This window comes from Pinus tabuliformis, chromosome 1_1 (genome assembly GCF_031772625.1).
Source record: "Pinus tabuliformis cultivar Carrire ecotype Pingquan chromosome 1_1, CPIR1, whole genome shotgun sequence".
In the NCBI taxonomy this organism is placed as follows: domain Eukaryota; kingdom Viridiplantae; phylum Streptophyta; class Pinopsida; order Pinales; family Pinaceae; genus Pinus; species Pinus tabuliformis.
In genome coordinates, this window is record NC_142297.1 from 418,961,466 (window position 1) to 418,982,080 (window position 20,615).

The window sequence follows — 20,615 nt, forward strand, 5'->3', positions numbered from 1 at the left end:
TGTGTTAAAGCACATATAATATTATTATAATATTACTACATATAACAAATCCCTTGTGTATGTTTTCTTAGCCCCAAGATGGCATTTATATAGCAATATTTATTATTAAGTTGTTCATTTCTTTAATTATGATGAGCTATGACTTATTTTAAACATTGATATAAGTGCAGCTACAGGTATGGCCATTGGAAATACCACATAGGATAGTTGATGAAGGGAGTAAGTTGAATGAGAAGCAAATTTGGCGGTGTAAACAAAGTGATAACATGCGAAAGAAACAGTAGATGTAAAACAATGAATGCATGGGATAAGGAATTGTTTACATAAAGGAAGATAAAAGGCTAAGTATAGGAAGTTGAAGAGGTGATGATGTCACAGTGAGGTTGAGTTGAGAAAAGGGGATTATAAACCATTGTTTGTGAGTAGTTAGGTTCATTGGAAACTTAAAGGTCATATGGATGCAAAATAAAGTAGTGTAATAAAAGGTGATAGGGTTGGTTTTTATGTGCGAGTTGGTCTCCAAGAGGAAACAAATTTCCTTGAGAATAAGAAGATGATTAGCACTTGAATGATTAGATTTCAGAAGAGGAGGAATATGGAGCAAAAGTGTATGTGGGAATAATGGAACTCAAAGTCACAAGAAGAACTCCAAAGTTGCAAACTATGTGCAAAAGGAACAATGCATGAAGAGTGTGAGATCTATAGAAGGAAGAAAGATAAAAAAAGAAATAATGATAAAGGAGTTTGTATGTTGGGGTACCTTACATTAAGTAGTTTATCAAGACCTTGTTAGTATCTACACCCTGGCCATAATTAAACCCTCCTCCATACATGATGAGGGGCACATATGACCACTTTTCATTTATTACTAGACATTCCATATCATTAGGCATATTTTCTATTTTCAAGGTATTTATTTGTATCATGTCTATTTTTAGCAAGGGTGTCATCTAGGATGACATATGGCACTAATTGGACATCGGTTGGAGGATAACATGGATAATTTTACTCCATTAATTCATACTGCCTTATGTAAAGGCCTTCCTAAAGTGAGTATGCACTTCCTCCCTACTTTGTAGTTGTTGTTAGTTTTTGTAGCGTTGGATGTGTTCTAGCCACGAAAAATTGTGGAGAGGCTAGAATACATGAGATCTCCAAAACCCATAAATTGTTTCTGGAAATTCTACCTAGAAATGACATAATTAGATCATTATCCAGTTTTTAAATATTTCCTAAGTCTAAACTTATGGAATATAGTTAATTAATCATAATTAATTAAGTCAATGTGTGAATGATCTAGAAACTCACACGGATCGACTTCGAGATGATCCTAGCCATCGATTATGTTTTAATCTTGGGCGTTGGTGCTCCAACAGAGGATTATAAGAGGAGCTCGATGTGGTGATGGAGAAGATAGTTGAGAGTTTCAATTTTTTAGCAGATCGATTTCTAGAGTAGCAATAGTCAGTTGTCGGAGAGAGCCAAAGATAGAAGCAATGAGAGAGGAGCAGAGAGAGTGAAGTCGGAGGAAGATTTCCAATTCGGTGAGTGCATTACAGAGAAAGGCCAAGATTTCTCCAAGAAGCTACACAGAAGCTTCAGTGAGCAAGTTCGATTTTGTTGGGGTGAAGTTGGTTTCAGTTTCAAAGGCCAGAAAGTATTTCCAAAGTGTCAGAGGGTTAGTTTCTCAGTCAGCAAAAGGTAGGACGACTTGATCTTCAGTTGTTTTGAGCTAAGTGTGTTGTAGATTGTACAGAGGTGACGCAATAGCTACACAAAGCTAAGAGGATGGCTTGATTTTTAGTAAGTTGTCAAGTGTCGGGATTGCTCCGAGTGAGGGTAATTTTCCTCAAGATATTTTTGCCAAAATTTTCTCTGCAGGATTGCCTGTATTCAGCATCCAGATTGTACTCAGATTAATAATTAAAAAAAACCCTCAATTGATGCACCGATTTTCCCAAGTTGGGTTTTTCTAGGGGACTTTTGTCCAAAAATAATTGAGTTAATTTTATGTGTGTGTGCTAGCATTTCTTCCAACATTTATTCTTCTGCAGTTTTATTTGTGTAGATTGCAGTGTGATTTATTCAGTATTTGTCGTATCAAACAACAAATAAATTGTTAAATTAAATTAACAATTAGGAGAATAGTTTCCAGCCGTTGCAATAAGGTTCCAGTTTGGAATTTTCACATGGAATTAGAGCCAAGTTGATCAGTTGGAGAGCTTATAAATGGAGGAAATGAATTTTGCTTCTCAGCAAGGGCAACAGGCCGAAATTCCCAAGGGCAACACAGTCTTTTTCTAGGAGGTCGAGTTGCTTGAGGAAGACCAATTTTTCTATGTGAGGGGCAGAAAAATTTGATCCTTCTAAATCAAGTGATTCCATAGGCAGAGGGAGTAGCTTAGCACTTTCATTGGGTAGATCTCTAGCTAGACGCGGAGGGTTTTGCGGTAGTTCGCTAGAGCAGAGCCAGTGTCAGGTGGAAGAGAAAGAAACACACACAATTGAGGGAAAATTTTCCTCAGGGAACTTCTAGTCTCAAGAAGCTCGATTTTTCCTTGCAGAACAACAGTTGTTGTGAGCAGATATTATCACTCCAAAAGGGAGTGCAAATAACAGAGCAATAGTTGAGCAAAATGATATAAGAGATTTTCGACATTTTGTTGATATGGCTATAACTGGGCTAAGAGATCAGCATAGGTTGGATGGCTCATCCAACTATGTCATCTGGAAGGCCAAGATGTCCTTCATGTTGGATGAATATGTCCTGGATCTCTATATAGACAGCTTTGTAACAGTTCCTCAGCATGTGGATCAGTTAAAGGAGTACATAAAGGAGATGGCACAAGCGAATCAATTGATCCTGGATGGAGTCCGGGGCCATATAGTCTCACACATACCTTGCAAGGATATTTCCAAAGAGATGTGGGCTGCTCTCGCCATGCTATATCAGTGCACTTCCGAGCAACGGAAGATGTACTTAGAGGAGAAGTTGAGGTGCATCATGATGCAGAAGGGGAAAGGCATAGACCCCTTCCTCGCCATGATTCAGGAGGTCTAAGATCAGTTGTCATCAGTTGAGGCAACGCCTCAACCCACAAAGCTTATGAGATTGGCACTCAATAGTGTCTCTGAGGATTGGTAGGTTTTTGTCCAAAGTATATTGGGATATACAAGCTACCAGATTAGGACAGGATGTGGGCTGACTTGTAGTAGGAGGAATTGAGGGGAGCTCTTCTAAATATCTCCATTAGTGACAGCAACAGCGGGCATAAGTAGGTGAAGGAGGGGGAGAAAGTGGCCCTCACATCGTCAAGGATAGGGGGAGCAGTGGAAGAAGAAGAAGGATTTGTCAAAGATCAAGTGCTTCAGGTGTGGTGAGCTTGGTCACTATAGTACCCAGTGTCCTATCAAGAAGAAGGACAAGGAGGGGAAGCAGGACCAACATGCAACATCAACAAAGATCGATAGGTTGTCATCCAGGTTGGAGGAATACTTCGCCATGTTTGTTGATATACCTCCAGGAGTGAGGTGGGGTGACTTGGTGTTGTATCCCTAGAGCGCTACAAATGGGCAAGATTCGTGAGGAGTCCATCTCATGGATCAATACCTTGCTACGAAAACCCACAGTATTCAGAAGCAGGATGGATCAGTGACAGTTGCAAAGACTAGTAGTAGTCAGATGGTTGGGAGCGCAGTGAAGAGTTGGCAGTTGTGCAGTTGGCACAATGCAGAGTCAGCAACAACATAGATTCTTCAATGATAATGCATATACTAACAACAATGAGAGACTTGGGTGACAGGTGCATTATAATGATCACAATTGATTCAATATTTTGGATTCTTTTCAGTTGCAACAACAATAGATGAGAGGGAGTTGCAGTGCAGATGCAACATTGGCAGCAGTACAACAGGATCAACAGCAACATATATGTAGTGCATATCAGATTTTCACAATGGTTGGTGGGTATCATGGCCAGACATCAGCAACGTGACAAGAGATTATGTAGAGACAGGGTGTTGCCATAGAGTGTGCAGTAGCACTATAACACATTCATCACTAAGAGGGAGTGTTGTTTTCGGTAGCGTTAGATGTGTTCTAGCCACGAAAATTTGCGGAGAGACTAGAATACATGAGATCTCCAAAACCCATAATCGTTTATGGAAATCCTGCCTAGAAATGACTTAATTAGATTATTAACCAATTTTTAAATATTTCTTAAGTCTAAACTTGGGGAATACGGTTAATTAATCAGAATTAATTATGTCAAGGCGTGAATGATCTAGAAACTCACACGGATCAACTCCAAGATAATCTTAGCCATCGATTATGTTTTAATATTGGTTGTTGATGCTCCAACAGAGGGTTATAAGAGGAGGTTGATGTGGTGATGAAGAAGACACTTGAGAGGTTTGATTTTTTAGCAGATCAATTTCAAGAGTAGCAGCAGTCAGTTGCTAGAGAGAGCCAAATATTGAAGCAGTGAGAGAGGGGCAGAGACAGTGAAGCCGAATGAATATTTCTAGATCCGGTGAGTGCATTGTAGAGAAAGGCCAATATCTCTCCAGGAAATTGCGCAGAAGCTTCAGTGAGAAAGTTCAATTTTGTTGGGGTGAAGCGGTTTTCAGTTCCAGAGGCTGAAAAGTATTTCTAGAGTGTCGGAGGGTTAGTTTCTTGGTCAACAGAAGGCAAGACAGCTTGATCTTCAGTTGTTCTAAGTTTAATGTGTAGTAAATTGCACAAAGGTGATGTAGTAGTTGCGCAGAGTTAGGAGGATGACTTTATTTTCAGTAAGTTGTCAAGTGTCAGTATTGCTCGGAGTGAGGGTAATTTCTCTCAAGATATTTTTGCCAGTATTTTTTCTGCAGGATTTCCAGTATTCAGCATCTAGATTGTACTCAGATTATTTCACTGTTGTTTAGTAATAAAAACCCTTAGTTGTTGCACCAGTTTCCCCAAGTTGGGTTTTTCCGGGGACTTTTGTCCAAAAATAATTGTGTTAATTTTATGTGTGTGTGCTAGCATTTCTTCTAGCATTTATTCTTCTACAATTTTATTTGTGTAGATTGCAGTGTGATTTATTCAATATTTGTCATAGCAAACAACAAATAAATTGTTAAATTAAATTAACAATTAGGAGAATAATTTCCCATTGCTGCAATATGGTTCTAGTTTGGAATTTTCGTTGTTGTCATTTTTCTCTCTCCTCCCTTTATTAGTTGACTTCTAATCCTATTTTGGAGTCTAGTTGAGTTAGTTTTTTGCATGTGAGAGTTAATAATCAATTCTAACATATTTTCAACTCCACTTACTTATAATTCTCCCCATCTTAGGATATTTGCTAATTTTGGGTCTCCTAATCTAATTTGAACTTATTTGCCAACTAGAGAAAAAGCTTTTGAGTTATATTAAGTACATGCACTTGAAACCCCAACCTAATTCGAATTAGTTCTTCCTCCTTAAGAGTTTATATATTATATGCATGTTCAACAATAACATATCATTGGATTATATGAGTATTTTGAAATGTCCCCTTGGTTCGTTAGTAAATTTACCAATTGTTTTATTCTCTCTTTTTTCTTGTTTTGCAAGTTGTTTGTCTAGTATTTTTTTCACACTGGATTTTGTGATTGTGCTTAAAATCCAACATGGTATTTTAGTGAGTTTGTGAAAAATATTGATATTTTATTGCAAAATTATCAAATTAGTACAACCGATGTAGAATGGACCAACTTACAATGATCTTCACTTCTTTTAATTACTTTGATTGGATGTCAAAGATCATTCTATTGTTGCGCAATAAGGGATTCTATATGATTACAATGGGTATTGAAATTGAGCCTATATATATATATATACACACACACACACACACACACACACACACACACACACATACACACATACACACATACCTTTTATTGTGTCTTATACATGGATTTATTTATATAATTTATCTCATATCTTTTTCTAGTGTGAAACCAGGGGTGCAAAGATGGATTAAGGTTCATATCCCTTCCATGTTACATAAATTTTGATAGGGGAGTAAGATAAGAAACTTAAATGGGATATTCTAGTATCATAGAAGAATTTAGAATCCATGCTAATTGGAAGAAAATCTAAGGTAGAATTCCCTAGAATTTTTAAAATCTAAAAAGTGAAATTTGTAGCCATCACAAGAAGAGGAATGAAAATGGTTATAAATTGATAAATATATATGAATTAAGAGGAAGAATTGGAGAATTCAATACAAAATCAGTGCAAAATCATAACATCAAGGGGATTAAAAAGCTAAGAAAGAAGGAGATGTTGTAGCACGATTATTATTTTGTTTGAAAGGTAAAAGAGGAACCAAGGTTAAATTTTTCATTACATTGGAAGTCCAATACAAAAATCTTGTGTGGATTAAATAAGTGAGATGGACAGGTACTTTGAGTATGAGAAGATAGAAGATCCAAACAAGGTGAAGTTCACAATTGCCAAATTGAAAGGCCATGTTGCTATTTGATAAGATTTTTTGCAACATGAATAAGTTTGTGAAAATAAGTAAGGATAATAACTTGGAATAAGAAGGTATTTGACTAGCTCAGAGATGACGCTACATGTAGTTGTATATGGGAAGGTGAAAAAGGAAGAAGATGATAAAGGGGCAATAACAACAAGAGAGGAAGATATACCTGAGGAGGTAAATAATTGTTTGATGTCTTTCCAAACATTTCAAGGGAAGATTTACTATATGAACATCCAACAAAGAGGGAGATTACACATTAAATAGATTTAGTTCCAAAGGTAACACCATCAAATCAAACCATGCATATGTTGAATTTGTTGGAGAGCTCAGTGTTGACTTGATAGGTTGAGCATTGATTGTTGAAAGTATGAGTCCACATTGTGTAGTAACTAATGTTATTCGTACAAAACAAGGATGATGGTAAAGAGTGTGCTTTAACTCAAGAGCACTTAATTAGATAATAGCGAAGTGTAGGTCCTCATTTCCAAGGATATATGACTTATTGGATTGTTTGAGTGGTACGAATTATTTCAATAAGATTAATTTGAAGAGTCAGTATCATAATATAAGAATTAGAGAGGAATAAGAGTAAAAGATAATAGTCCAAACAAAGAATAGAGTGCATGAATGGTGATTCATGCCTTTTGGTCTAACCAAGGCATTAACTACATTGATGAAGTTGATGGTTGAGTTATTGCATCCTTAAAGAGGTGTTATGTCGTAAAAATGATTCCAAGACATGGATTTTGGGCATGTCCGACTTATTTTAATGGGCATTTTGGTGAAGCAAGTGAGAGGGGTACTACAGAGTACTACTAGTCATGGATATTTAGTTTTGTGGCACAAAGGAGTAAAGTAAAAGATTGGGGAAAGAAGGAATGCTCACACTACAACCAAGCAACCATATGTTAGTACAAGGTACCACTCCCTTATGATTGCCCCCATTAACATAAGGATCATAGTATATTTGGGTTTATATGTTACTGCAAGATAATTCTCTCAACCAATTTGTGATAGCAAGTTTTTAAAATAAATTAGGTATTTATGTAGCAAAAAGAATTCCAAGAAGCATATATGTTAAGTGTATTTCACTTGTCTTAACATGAATTTTAGGATAACATGTGAAAGGGGTAGTATGGACTAATGTCAACCATAGATTGTAAGTTTGTTTTTGTTTACTAAGATGCCATTCTAATTTACAATGCAACATAAATAAACATCTACAACATATTATATTAGTGTTGGAAGTTTTGAATAATGAGAAGTTTCACAAAATTTGAAGAAGTATAAGTTCTTCAAACTTGGACACTATTATAATGAAAGTTGATAACGTTGTAAATTTGGATCTTTGATGCCTTCACAACCTCGACTCACTGATTCTTCTTGTTGTCCATCATGCTTCGGCATCATAGAGATCATCACAATTATGTCACTTTTGCCTCATGATATGTCAAAAAACTTTAATTTGTTTATTTGCATTATCCCCTATTAATATTGCATCGAAATTTGCATTTGATCTTAGAAGTTGTACATTGAAGTTGCGACATCATGATAACATTGTAGTTGATTCACTAGTAAAAATTAACTCTTCATAAAATTGTTATCATATCTATACACCATTTTGATGCCATTCTTCTAGATAGTCCCAATTGATCCTTGATAAGAGGGTGCTCAAAGCAACACATTGTAAATGTGATACTAACAATTTGATTCATCATAAAATCCATTATTAAATAAGGCCCACTAAGTAATTAACATTAAAAAAAATGATGTGGCCTCATTAAAGAAGGCCCGCCAAGTAGCTAGCGTTTGGTTATGTTCAAGGTTTGCTAGGTAACTGTAAATAAGGATGGAGTCCTCCTTATGTGTGGACGTATTAGAACCTGATGTTGAAAAATGCAGCGAGAAATTCTCAATTTGATTTTGCCTTTTTTAAATTGAGAAAATTTGTATTTCCACATCAACAAACAACTTGGATGATGTTAACTTGTGTGACATGGCTTATGTCACCCAATTTACTTAGTAAATTCGAGTTGGAGGAGTTATAGTTTAGTTCAACATGTGTGATTGCTAATTTATAGCAATCAAGGTCAGTTATCTCAGGTTTTTTACATTTAAACTAGTTCCAACTTTTGGAGGAACTAGTGGAAGGTTAGTTAAGTAGTGGGACTTCAGTCAAACTCAGTGATCATTCAGTTAACTAATAAATCAACCCAAAATAGCTAGTGCATGCAGAGAAATCGAGTTACCCAGTTGAGGTGGAGATTCCAAGACAGTGTAACATCAGTTGTAGACTAGTCTTGAGTGTATAGGTGTTGTAGGTAGTTAGATGATCAACCTAAGGAATTGCGTAATTCGATTAGAGGAATTTCCTAAATAATAGGGGTTAATTCTTCAAGGAACAACATAAGGAAATAGGAGCTTAAGCCGAGGAAAAATTTGACTAAGTCTGGGTCAGAGGCCTTTAGTGAGCAAAGAGATAGGTTATGCACTTGCAGGGTGTGCTCAGTTGAGCAAAGCAATTACAATAAATCTCTATTCATTTGATTAATGCAAGTAGGCATGGGGTTTTTAACAGATTGCTTTCCCCAGATAAAAATACTCATTGCATGTGTGTTATTTCTTCTTGCATGTCTAAGATTTTTGTTCTAAATTGTGAATTAATGTTCGCAGAGCAATAGAGTAGGTTTGTGCCTTGTGATTTTGATTAAAATTTCATGAGTAGTTGCAAATCTAAAGCCTAATTTCTACACCTCACTCACTAGGATGTTGCCCCCTCAAAGACGCAAGTGAATAGGTGTTGAACCTTCAATAAAATAATCTGTATGGTGTTGCCCTACCTTTTTGTTACATGATGTATAAGGATTTTCTTTGTTTGTGAAATTTTTATGTGCTAAGGATCATTACAACCAATATCAAAACACTTTCTAGATAAAAGGGGCAAAATTTTCTCTTTTATCCTTTTTCAATTTTGGAGCCAAAACATTTGAGTCAATTTCTAAGGCTTCTCATATAGAATTTATAGAAGCTAATTTTAGATATGAATTCTTTGGACCAAAATAAGATATTTTAAAAATTGCTTAAATCATAGTTCCAATGAAGAAGATATGGCACTTCAAAAATGAGTTGTTTTAGGGTTTTTACATTTCAAACATGACACCGATGTTTCCTTTTTTAGCACTTTTATGCATAATCTATATAATTTGATTGTATATATATCTTCTTCTTAGCAAAATATGAAATTAAAGGGAACATAAAAAAACAAATTGCTTGAATTAGAGGCTAAATGAAAGAGATATTGAAGTTTAAAAAAGATTTGCAACCAAACCAATTCGACTTGATAGAGGATTTCTAGGGTTTCTATTTGGCTTAATGTATGTTATACTTCCAATCAACATCCAACATGCTATCTATTGTAAATCACCACCCCAAAACCCTTGTGGTGAAGTAAAATTATAAGTGCGGACATAAACAAATTCCTCTAGACCGATAATTGGTCTAGCCACAACAGATACATTCTATGGAAGATTTCCTTAGGTTAGAACCAATCAAGAGGGCCTACCTCTTGGTACGCTTATCCCATTTGATTATGTCCTTGCTTGCTCGCTCCAACTATCTCTCACTTCCTTCTTCAAGCACCTGAAACAAGTAAACAACAACAGACAACAAACCTGATAATACACAAATTGTAATTCAACCTACTTACCAAGTGAAGAAACATTAAGCCATGAATACCTAAGATGACAAATCATGTAAGAAATCAATCAATAGTTTCATATATTAATATCAAAGAGAGATTACAACCACTTGTCTTGACGTTGCAGTCCTCCTCTAACAAGACCAGGTACCCACACACTTCTGCTATCATTCCATGATGGCCTCAATCCACAATAGTTTTAAGGCTCTTCCCTTTAGGCTTCACTCCAAACCAAATCACACTTCTCCCTCACACAACTAGATAGCTACAACTTAAAATAGCCTGTTGTTTACTTCAAACCAAAATAGCACTAGCATACCAACATTAACACTAGCTTGTGCTTGGGAAGAAGGGAGGTTTATATAGGATGAATGGATGGGAGATGGATCCTCTTCTCATGGTAGAAGGGATTATCCCTTGAGGTAGTTCCATCATTATAGGGGAAAGGAGCCCAAACTAACATCCTCGACCCCATTCGGCCAAACCATTTACCAGACTTTCATTACGAAGCCTCTAGAGCTCGAAGCCTCGGCTCCTAATTTAAAAAGTTTTCCATAACAGGACTCGCACGAATGGAACACAGCTTAGTTGCTTCGGTTGGTGCTAGGGATAGTGCTAATATCTACACATCGGGGCGGGGGAGACAAAGGTCATTAGCGGTGGTCTTGTAAACTGGGTAAAACAGAAGTTTCAGGGGAAATGGTGCAAAAGGGAATTGATTTGCTCATGAAGAGGGACATAATGGGAGTTTCTTCATGAAGGCAAAGCATGTGGGGTTCACTGTAGAGGTCCTCCAAGATCAAGGAACAGGGAATACAGGGATGGTGACAAAATGTTGTGTAACAGATGCCCCCTAAAGCGTGAAGACCGAGCTAGAGTGAGGGATGAAATGCTTTATGAATCAGTGTGGGGAACCGTAGTCTGCCATCGGAAAACCTGCAAGCAAGTACAAATACATATACATAACTAAGAACTCTATCAAATGATATATGAATAGTGGCATGGACGCAGTCATCCAGAGAATGATCATGTAGATGGATCCAGGTATGGGCACAACCATCCGTAAAAGAGGATCATAATGAAACCAAGGTATGGTCGCAACCATCCAATAATGAGAAGGATCACATATGATAACTCATGGTCTGGTCGTAGCCAGCCATCTGAAAGAGACATGTATATCAACATAACCATGTCACATCACTTTGCAACCTGGACTTTTGTGATCTGAGTCCAAGGTCTTGTGCTCCAACACGACCCGATCAAAGTACAAATTCTAACATGTGAATTGAACATGCTAGAAAGTCGCTTGATTACCAGTTAATGATGTAAACTGTTAACAAGCGCTAGAGAAACCACCAATAACGAAAATGGTCTTCAAGGTACTATCAACACAATCCATGGAATGTGAATAGAGGAACTGAAGTCGAACACCCATGAAATCACTCAATCGAAAGCCAATGATGTGAAGTTGTCGTCGAGTGCGAAGAACTTGCCATTAGGGCATGCAAGCTCTAAGGTACCTAAAAGGAGTCTCTCGGTCAACTTCCCGGATAATGAGCTGAAGTCGACGGAAAGTCACCGTGTTGAAGGAGGGCCATAATGTTTCCCACATCATTGACATGAGACGAAAGGATGCAAAATGATTTTGGATGATACAGAGAAACAAAGGTAAGTGTAATTGCAAAAGGACAACTCTTGAACATATTAGCGACACAACTGGAATTTTGGTAGCTTTTGGATCCATAGGATCGGTGGTCATCATGATGTGGCAGAGATCAAATGAAAGGCAAAAATGAATGGCCCAAACCTAGGAAGGTCAACGATACAAAAGAGGATGCCCAAACCCGACACGAAACAAAGAGTGTCATGTTGAAGAGTGAGTTGCCAACACAACTGATAGATTTCCAAATTTTCCCCCACCATTTCTGGCAGGTACCCCAATTATTTTTTAATCGCAAGCTTGAAGGGGATAGAATATGCTTGCACTATGATGCAGGGTTACCCTCGCACATACCCACAGTATGCATAAAAATGCATAAACATAACTGTCCCAGGTATTTGACTCACAAAGGAGTCAAATCTTCAACTATACTTGGTTAAGGCCCCTTTATTCACAGTTCCCTTTATATCAGAACCAATCACCTCGCCTAAACCTCCTATCGGGAGTTAAATCACCCTTAAGCCTTCATTTGCCCGTTTACTAAAGTCTTTTGGTATATCCTTCTTATTACGACTTAAGCTTCCTCACTCAATCCTTATGTACCCATAATTCACATATATATAACCTTTCCCTTTCAAAACCTTGGTTAATACATCTTTCTCGCGTAAAATACCCTACCGGTGCTAATTTCTTCTAAACCCTTTCATAAAGGAATTATATGCATAACACACCTTTTTCCGCCTTCTGTACAGCTTCTGCACACTTTCCGAGGATTGCCTTTATCGCAATCGGCTATCAGCTCCTCCGCAGGTTTTACATGCATATATGCCTCACCACCTTCTGACTCCGATATGCCTTAAAAGACTTGGGAAAGCACTTTATAGAAGACAAAGGATTACATAAAAACTCCGCTTCGAACCCTTTATTCGGATTTCAAATCTTATAGACCCGCCACTATAACCTCTGTCGGGTCTGTATCTTCCGCTTTCCTTCGCCACATATTCCTCCCTAACTCTGACTCAATATTGCCATCCATTTCATTCGCCGATCCAACGGCCATCAGCGCATTATTGATCGGCCTATCGGCGTTCCATCGCAATGTCCCTTGACCACTCCTATATGCGATTAGCGATTAGATTTGGGTCGTCGATCTGTGCTCTCAATCCGACGGTCCAGGACCCATCGCATTATCGCAATCACTCTCCTCTATCGTCAGACCTCTTCCACTTCAAACTGTCGTTCCGACTAGTTTTGTGGACCCGATAAGGGTATAAACCACTCTTTATAATATTTCAAATCTGGTTTTTAGACTTGGACTATGTTTTGCGCCGATTTCCAATGTAAATCAGATTTTGGCTTGCGGGACTTAGATTATGTAATAAACTTCCCCGATGTGATGTTTCTCCTTGCTCCTTAGCGAAATCGTCTGGACCCTTAATCTTCCAGATCCAACGGCTCCTGAGCATCGATACTTCACTTCACGCTTCTCCCTTTTACTTAGTTTTTATGCTAATTCTTCAGTTCTTCCATGATTTAGCTCCTCTTCAAAGGTTTCGATTCCTTCACTGTTTTCGTTGCGACTCCCTCCTGAGCTTGATTTCTGTGGTTATTATCACTGACTCTGGCCTCTATTAATCTCTCAATGGATTCAAAGATTCGTCACAAACAACTTGGCTCGTTCTTCTCTTCTATACTCCGCTTCGACTCTGCCTGCAACCTCTGTTACAGAATCTATGAGTTCACAAATAATACATTAAGGAAATACTCGTCTCACACGCTCTGACACAGTTAGGAATAAAACTCTGTATGTATATGTATAATGAAAAGATTACATTCGAGACTTATCTGTCTCACACATGCCTATTTTTCAATATCATGGCCCCCTTTGAGCTCTGCCCGTAGGCTTACATATATGCCAGGAATTTCTATTGAACTTGTCCTGGTTCGATTCCTAATTCTTTTGAAATGACTCCTAAATCCTCTCTGTCCTCTTTGTCCACTTCCAACCTATATTTAATTCCTAAAAGCTCTCTCTCGTCCCTCGAATCATGAATTGTTCTAAGAGTCCTAATTGACTTCTGACTCTTGTCATTTATTCACCACTCATGTTCCCATTTATTTGAGAGCATTTACAACTTCCTCCATTATCTAATTAAATCACTTAATGGCCTAAGTATTGTATTAACTTGAGACTTAGGAAACTACTTCCCTAAAGCTACATGACCCCCTATGTCTACTTAATTACAATGTTTTTCTCTTGGGTTGAATGCTCCTGCATCAGACTCCCAGAGTAGAAAATACTCATGATCTCCTGATCATGTGTCTTTGATCTTGGTCTTCCTGTAATTTTTTCTGTAACTGCCCAAATGTCTTGTACCTTTGTTGCTACTGCACTTCTGTTGTCTTTTGCTCCCTTTTCTTCTTCTTGTCAATCAGATTCAAGTTCTAATTGATCGTACTTCCTGCTGCTACAATTTTCCTCCATTTGGTCTGCTTCATCATTAGTTGCCACATTTCTTCAATCTCTGTATCCAACATATTCTTGGACTGCTCCATGTTCCGTTTCTTACTTCTGCCTCTTTCTCTTTGTTTTTGGTTGCTGTTGCTGTCCACTAATTCTTTAAACTGATGCTGGTTACTTTCTCTTTGTAGCTACTGGTTTAATTTTTCTTCTTCTTTTTCTCTTGTTGCAATTTTGGCTTTGCTTACTCCAACTTTTGTTTTGACTCCTTTGTTGAATTATATGCTGACTGCCTCCATATCATCCTTACCCTCTTTCATGATTGAATGAGGACTGTCCATCACTCTCTCCAGCAATTTAACATCTATGTTCCATGGATTGAATTCTTCCACCGAGTCTTCTTCTTTCACCTTTATTTGGCTGTTCACTTGTGCCAAATCTCCTCCAGCAATTGCAACAAAACCTGCACTCACAAAGCACTTGTTAAAGTAAAAAACACAAGGCTTCTGTGCCTTATCTTCCTTTTGCAAAAATTCAGCTTGCTGCACTATTCTTTCTCCTCTGTCAGCACATCAATATGCCGATTTGAATTCTCAAAACAATTCATGACACTGTCCATTAGTCTCTCTTCCACATCATCTGTCCTAATGATGTTTTCCTGCCCTTGTCCACTGTAATGAACTCCTTCCTTTGTAGTGTCAGTCTCCTGAATTTTCATTATCATCTCCTTTTTTTTATGACTACCATTCATGACAATTCTTTTGTCTTCCCTTTTCAGCAATCTATCTTGAACATCTATCCTCTGTCTTTCCAACTCCCTTCTTTGAAAATCTAATTTTGTATATAACTCAATAATTTCAATTGGAGTAGATTTTGGAAATTTCACACAATTTTCCATACCTTCCTTTGTTACTGATAAATCATCAGATGTCCTTTTTTCCTTTGCTAAGTCTTTTGCATAGTCTTCTTCTTCCTTAACATCTATTAGTAGATGTCCTTCTTCTTCAGTACAATTTGCCTTGCTGTCCCTCTGTAACTCTTGTCCCAGAGTTATCCTTGTTTCATCATCTTCATTAACATTCTCCTGCATTTTTTTTTCATCAATAACATTAATCAAACTCATTTGATTACCTTTCTGGGACAATATTCCTTCATTCTTCATTAGAATAAGATCCTGATTCTTCATCTCTATGACAACTTCTTTACACTCATCCATAGACTTTTCCTTCTGTATGCAGTCAAATTCTTCCTCTTCTGGAAAGTTTTCTTTGTCACCTTTTATTTATAGATCTTCATCTCCTCTGAAGATATCTTCAAAAGGCTGCTTTTCTCCTGCAATATCTGCCATCATACACAAACTATCAGCTTTAAAAACATAAGACCCCGTGGTCTCACTGAATGCTTCAACCATCATATCTCCTTGTTGTTCCAAGTTCTCTTTATGACTTAGAAATTATTCGGTGGTCTCCTCTTCAATCTTTTCAAGCCCTTCACTTGGTTGCTTGATATCTTTCTCCAACTATATATGAGACCTATCTATCTCATCTTCTTCCAAAACAGAATTTAGATTCTGCTTGTCTTCTTCCTCCTTTATGACAATACCAACAAATTGTCTTTCTTTACATGTTTCTCCTGCAAACATACACAATTTGTTAGATTTAAAACCATGAGACCCTTTGGCCTCTCTTGAAGTTTCAGTCTTCAAGTCTTCATCTTCACTTTCTCCCATAATTTCTCCATGTTTTGGTTCACAAAGGTACTCTTCCATTTCCAACTCAGCTTCCTTGAGTTTCCCCCTCAGCCACTTTACTTACTTTTGTTGTAGCCTTTTTTGCATCTCATGCCATTCCACTGGCTTCTTCCTCAAGACCCAACCTAGTCTCTGGCTTTCCTCAAGTATTCTTCTTAATGCATCGAGTTGTTCTTTTAACTTTTCAATCTCCTGGTCAATTCCCTCTTGACTCATCTTCTTTCCATTTGCTTTGGCATTCTTCTTCTCATATCCTCTGTTGTGGCTTCACTCTGAACCTCTAATATGACTATCAGTAGGCATCTTCTTCTTCTCTTTCTTCATGAGCTCCTCACTCATCTACAATAAGCCTCTACAACAGCTAGTCCTCCTTGTTGGAATCTTACCTCACTAAGCTCTCCTCACTCAGTCTTTTGGTAAGAATAGGTCCTTTGTCTGGAACCTCCTCTTGAGCAACACCTTTGCTCCTTCCAGGCTTCTGCAAGCTCTCACTCTCTCTTGAGAACACTTTAATTGTCCTCTCTGTCCAATCTCTTGTTGGATTCTTCAGGTTCACTGCCACTTCTCCTTCAGAGTATTCTCCTTACTCTGTCTCCAAGAACACATCTGGTTCTCCTCTCACAACTTCTCTTGCTATCACTTATGCATTAGTATAAAAACACACATTCTCAATTTAAAACAGAACACAACATATTACCTCACCCTCAAGATCTCAGCATGATCTTGTTTCACCATTCCACCTGTGCCTTGGATGGATTGTCCTTTGCTTCTTGCATCTGCAAGTTCTGCTACACATTACCTCTCTCTGTCTTCCTTTTTTCAGATTAGAATTTGATCCTTCCTCTTGCCTGTATAAACACCTTAAAACATATTCTATTCTCAATTCTTTCTCATAGAATTTCTTTGTTATGTTTTAACCAATTGTTTCAACTTCAACCTGCTCTAATTATAATTCTTCTCTGATACCAAATGATGCAAGGTTACCCCCACACATACCCACAATATGCATAAAAATGCATAAACACAACTGTCCCAGGTATTTGACTCACAAAGGAGTCAAATCTTCAACTATACTTGGTTAAGGCCCCTTTATTCACAATACCTTTTATATCGGAACCAATCACCCCGCCTAAACCTCCTATCGGGAGTTAAATCACCCTCAAGCCTTCATTTACCCATTTACTAAAGTCTTCTGTTATATCCTTCTTATCATGACTTAAGCTTCCTCACTCAATCCTTATGAACCCATAATTCACATATATATAACCTTTCCCTTTCAAAACCTTGGTTAATACATGTTTCTCGCGTAAAATACCCTACCGACGTTAATTTCTTCTAAACCCTTTTATAAAGGAATTATATGCATAACACACCTTTTTCCGCCTTCTATACAGCCTCTGGACACTTTCTGAGGATTTCCTTTATTGCAATTAGCTATCGGCTCGTCCGCGGGTTTTACATGCATATATGCCTCACCACCTTTTGACTCCGATATGGCTTAAAAGACTCAGCCAAGCACTTTATAGAATACAAAGGATTACATAAAAACTCTGCTCCGAACCCTTTATTCGGATTTCAAATCATATAGACCTGCCACTATAACCTTCCTTGGGTCTGTATCTTCCGCTTTCCTTCGCCACATATTCCTCCCGAACTTCGACTCAATCTCCGTCGTCCATTTCATTCACCGATCCAACGGCCATCGGTGCATCACTGATCGGCTTATCGATGTTCCATCACAATGTCCCTTCACCGCTCCTATATGTGATTAGCGATTAGATTTGGGCCGTCGATCTGTACTCTTGATCCGACGGTCCAAGATCCATCACATTATCGCAATCGCTCTCCTCTATCGTCGAACCTCTTCCACTTCAAACTATCGATTCGACCAGTTCTGCAGATCTGATAAGGGTATAAACCACTCTTTATAATATTTCAAGTCTGGTTTTTAGACTCAGTCTATGTTTTGCGCCGATTTCCAATGTAAATCAGATTTTGGCTTGTGGGACTTAGATTGTGTAATAAACTCCGCCGATGTGATATTTCTCCTTGCTCCCTAGCGAAATCATCTGGACGCTTGATCTTCCAGATCCAATAGCTCCTGAGCGTCAATACTTCACTTCACACTTCTCCCTTTTACTTAGTTTTTACGCTAAGTCTTCAGTTCTTCCATGATTTAGCTCCTCTTCAAAGGTTTTGATTCCTTCACTGTTTCCGTTGTGACTCCCTCCTGAGCTTGATTTATGTGGTTTTTATCACTAACTTTGGCCTCTATTTAATCTCTCAATGGATTCAAAGATCTGTCACGAATAGCTTGGCTTGTTCTTCTCTTCTGTACTTTGCTTCGACTCTGCCTGCAACCTCTGTTACAGAATCTATGAGTTCACGAATAATACATTAAGGAAATACTCATCTCACACGCTCTGACACAGTCAGGAATAAAACTTTGTATGTGTATGTATAACCAAAAGATTACATTGGAGACTTCTCTGTCTTGGACATGTCTATTTTTCAATATCGTGGCCTCCTTTGAGCTCCACCTACAGTCTTACATATATGCTAGGAAGTTCTGTTCAACTCATCCTGGTTCGACTCCTAATTCTTTTGAACTGACTCCTAAATCCTCTCTGTCCTCTATGTCCACTTCCAATCTCTATTTAATTCCTAAAAGCTCTCTCCCGTCCCTCAAATCATGAACTGTTCTAAGAGTCCTAATTGATTTTTGACTCTTGTCATTTATTCACCACTCATGTTCTCATTTATTTGAGAGAATTTACAACTTCCTCCATTATCTAATTAAATCACTTATTGGCCTAAGTATTGCATTAACTTGAGACTTAGGAAACTACTTCTCTAAAGCTACATGACCCCCTATGTCTACTTAATTACAATGATTTTCTCTTGGGTTGAATGCTCCTGCATCACACTATAAGTTCATCCTTTGGATGAATCTGACCTAGTAAGTTTAACGAGCCCTTGGAAGAAGAAGCTCATGTTCGTCATGGTGACGAATCCGATGTCATTTAATAGTTTAACAAGTTCGACAAAGGTGTAACTCTGTATCTTTTTCATGTTTAGAGAGTTTGAAAAAGACATGTAAAAAAAACTCCACGTAGTCCATTTTCATACATTTGTGTCTCTCGATCCCGAAAAGGTAGAAAATGATACTCGAGAGAACCGCTTGATCATTTCAGTCAAGGAGTACTTTTTTGGTAAATAGTGCATCCCAACCCGAAAAAGGGGTAAACTTATACTGGGCGCACGATGTTTCACATCCGTTAACGAGTTCGAAACGACAAGGGCTCAACTATCTTTTCGTATTTAAAGGGTTGGAAAAGAGCTTGAAAGCAGACCCCCCATTTTATTCTATTTTACGAGTCAAAAGGAAAAAATACTAGGCAATATTTTCATTTTTTACGAGTTAGAAAGAGCTTAAAGGTGACTCGTCCTTGAGGAACGAGTGGTATAAAGGGTAGCAACTAGTTCCAACAATGGTAGAACTACTCAAAACATGTAATGGTCAAGAGGCTGGCTAATAAAACCATTCATTGATGCGGTTCCTCAGGAAAGGAAAAACAACCAAGTGAAAGAGTTGAACCCAAGTTGGGGTTGAGGAGCTGTAAGGTTTTCCAAAACTTTGGAAGCTTTATCCATAAGAGGACAAAGGTGAAGAAGATGATCTCCTTCATATAACCTACAGGGGAATCTAATCTTTCCCTTCTTCTTACCATCATTAGCTGAAGGCATAACATCGACATGATCTCCAGAGGTCGACAGGGATGGTCAGTTCAGGTCTTGAGACCATACCTCTAAGACTTTGGGAATGCCAGAATAGACTCAAAGGAGATGGTCACCCTTACACAACTTGCAAGGGAATCTAACCTTCCGTGGAGGATCAGAAGGTTTGTCTATAGGAGGTGCATTTGGAGTAACAGTCGCATGGTTGGCCTCTCGATTATCTAACTTCTTCTTCTTCTTAGCCTCTTGGTTACTAGATTTCAAACTTTCACCAGGCGAAGTAGAAGAGGAAGATGAAGAAACAATGGGAGAAGGTAAGAGGTCAACCTTAGAATCATTGTGACGTGATTCAAATGAAGGAGACGTTTGGACAGGAGTCGGGATGCTTGGGACCACCGAGGTCGAAAACAACCAGATAGGTAAACTAATGGTTAACCTAGGAAGGGACAACATTGCCATATAAGGTGCACCAACATTTCCAAAAGAAGGAAAAGGACCAGGATTCCCATTGAGTGAAGTCCTTGACTGGTGGATTCTGGAAATGTTGCCATTGTGATCGACACTAAAGAATTACTAAGGAATATAGCTTTAAACAGGAATATTACGTGGGAAGTTAATTTTAGAACACTGAAACAAAACTTTGCCTTTTCATGTTTTAAGAGTCGAGAAAAGGACGAAAGTTGACTCTAGTCGCTTTCGAAATTAACGATCTCGAAAGGACAAGTGCTCCATGATCTTTTCAAATTCAAAGAGTCAGTAAAGATAAAAAATGACTACTCAGGGTACTCTAGGCATGA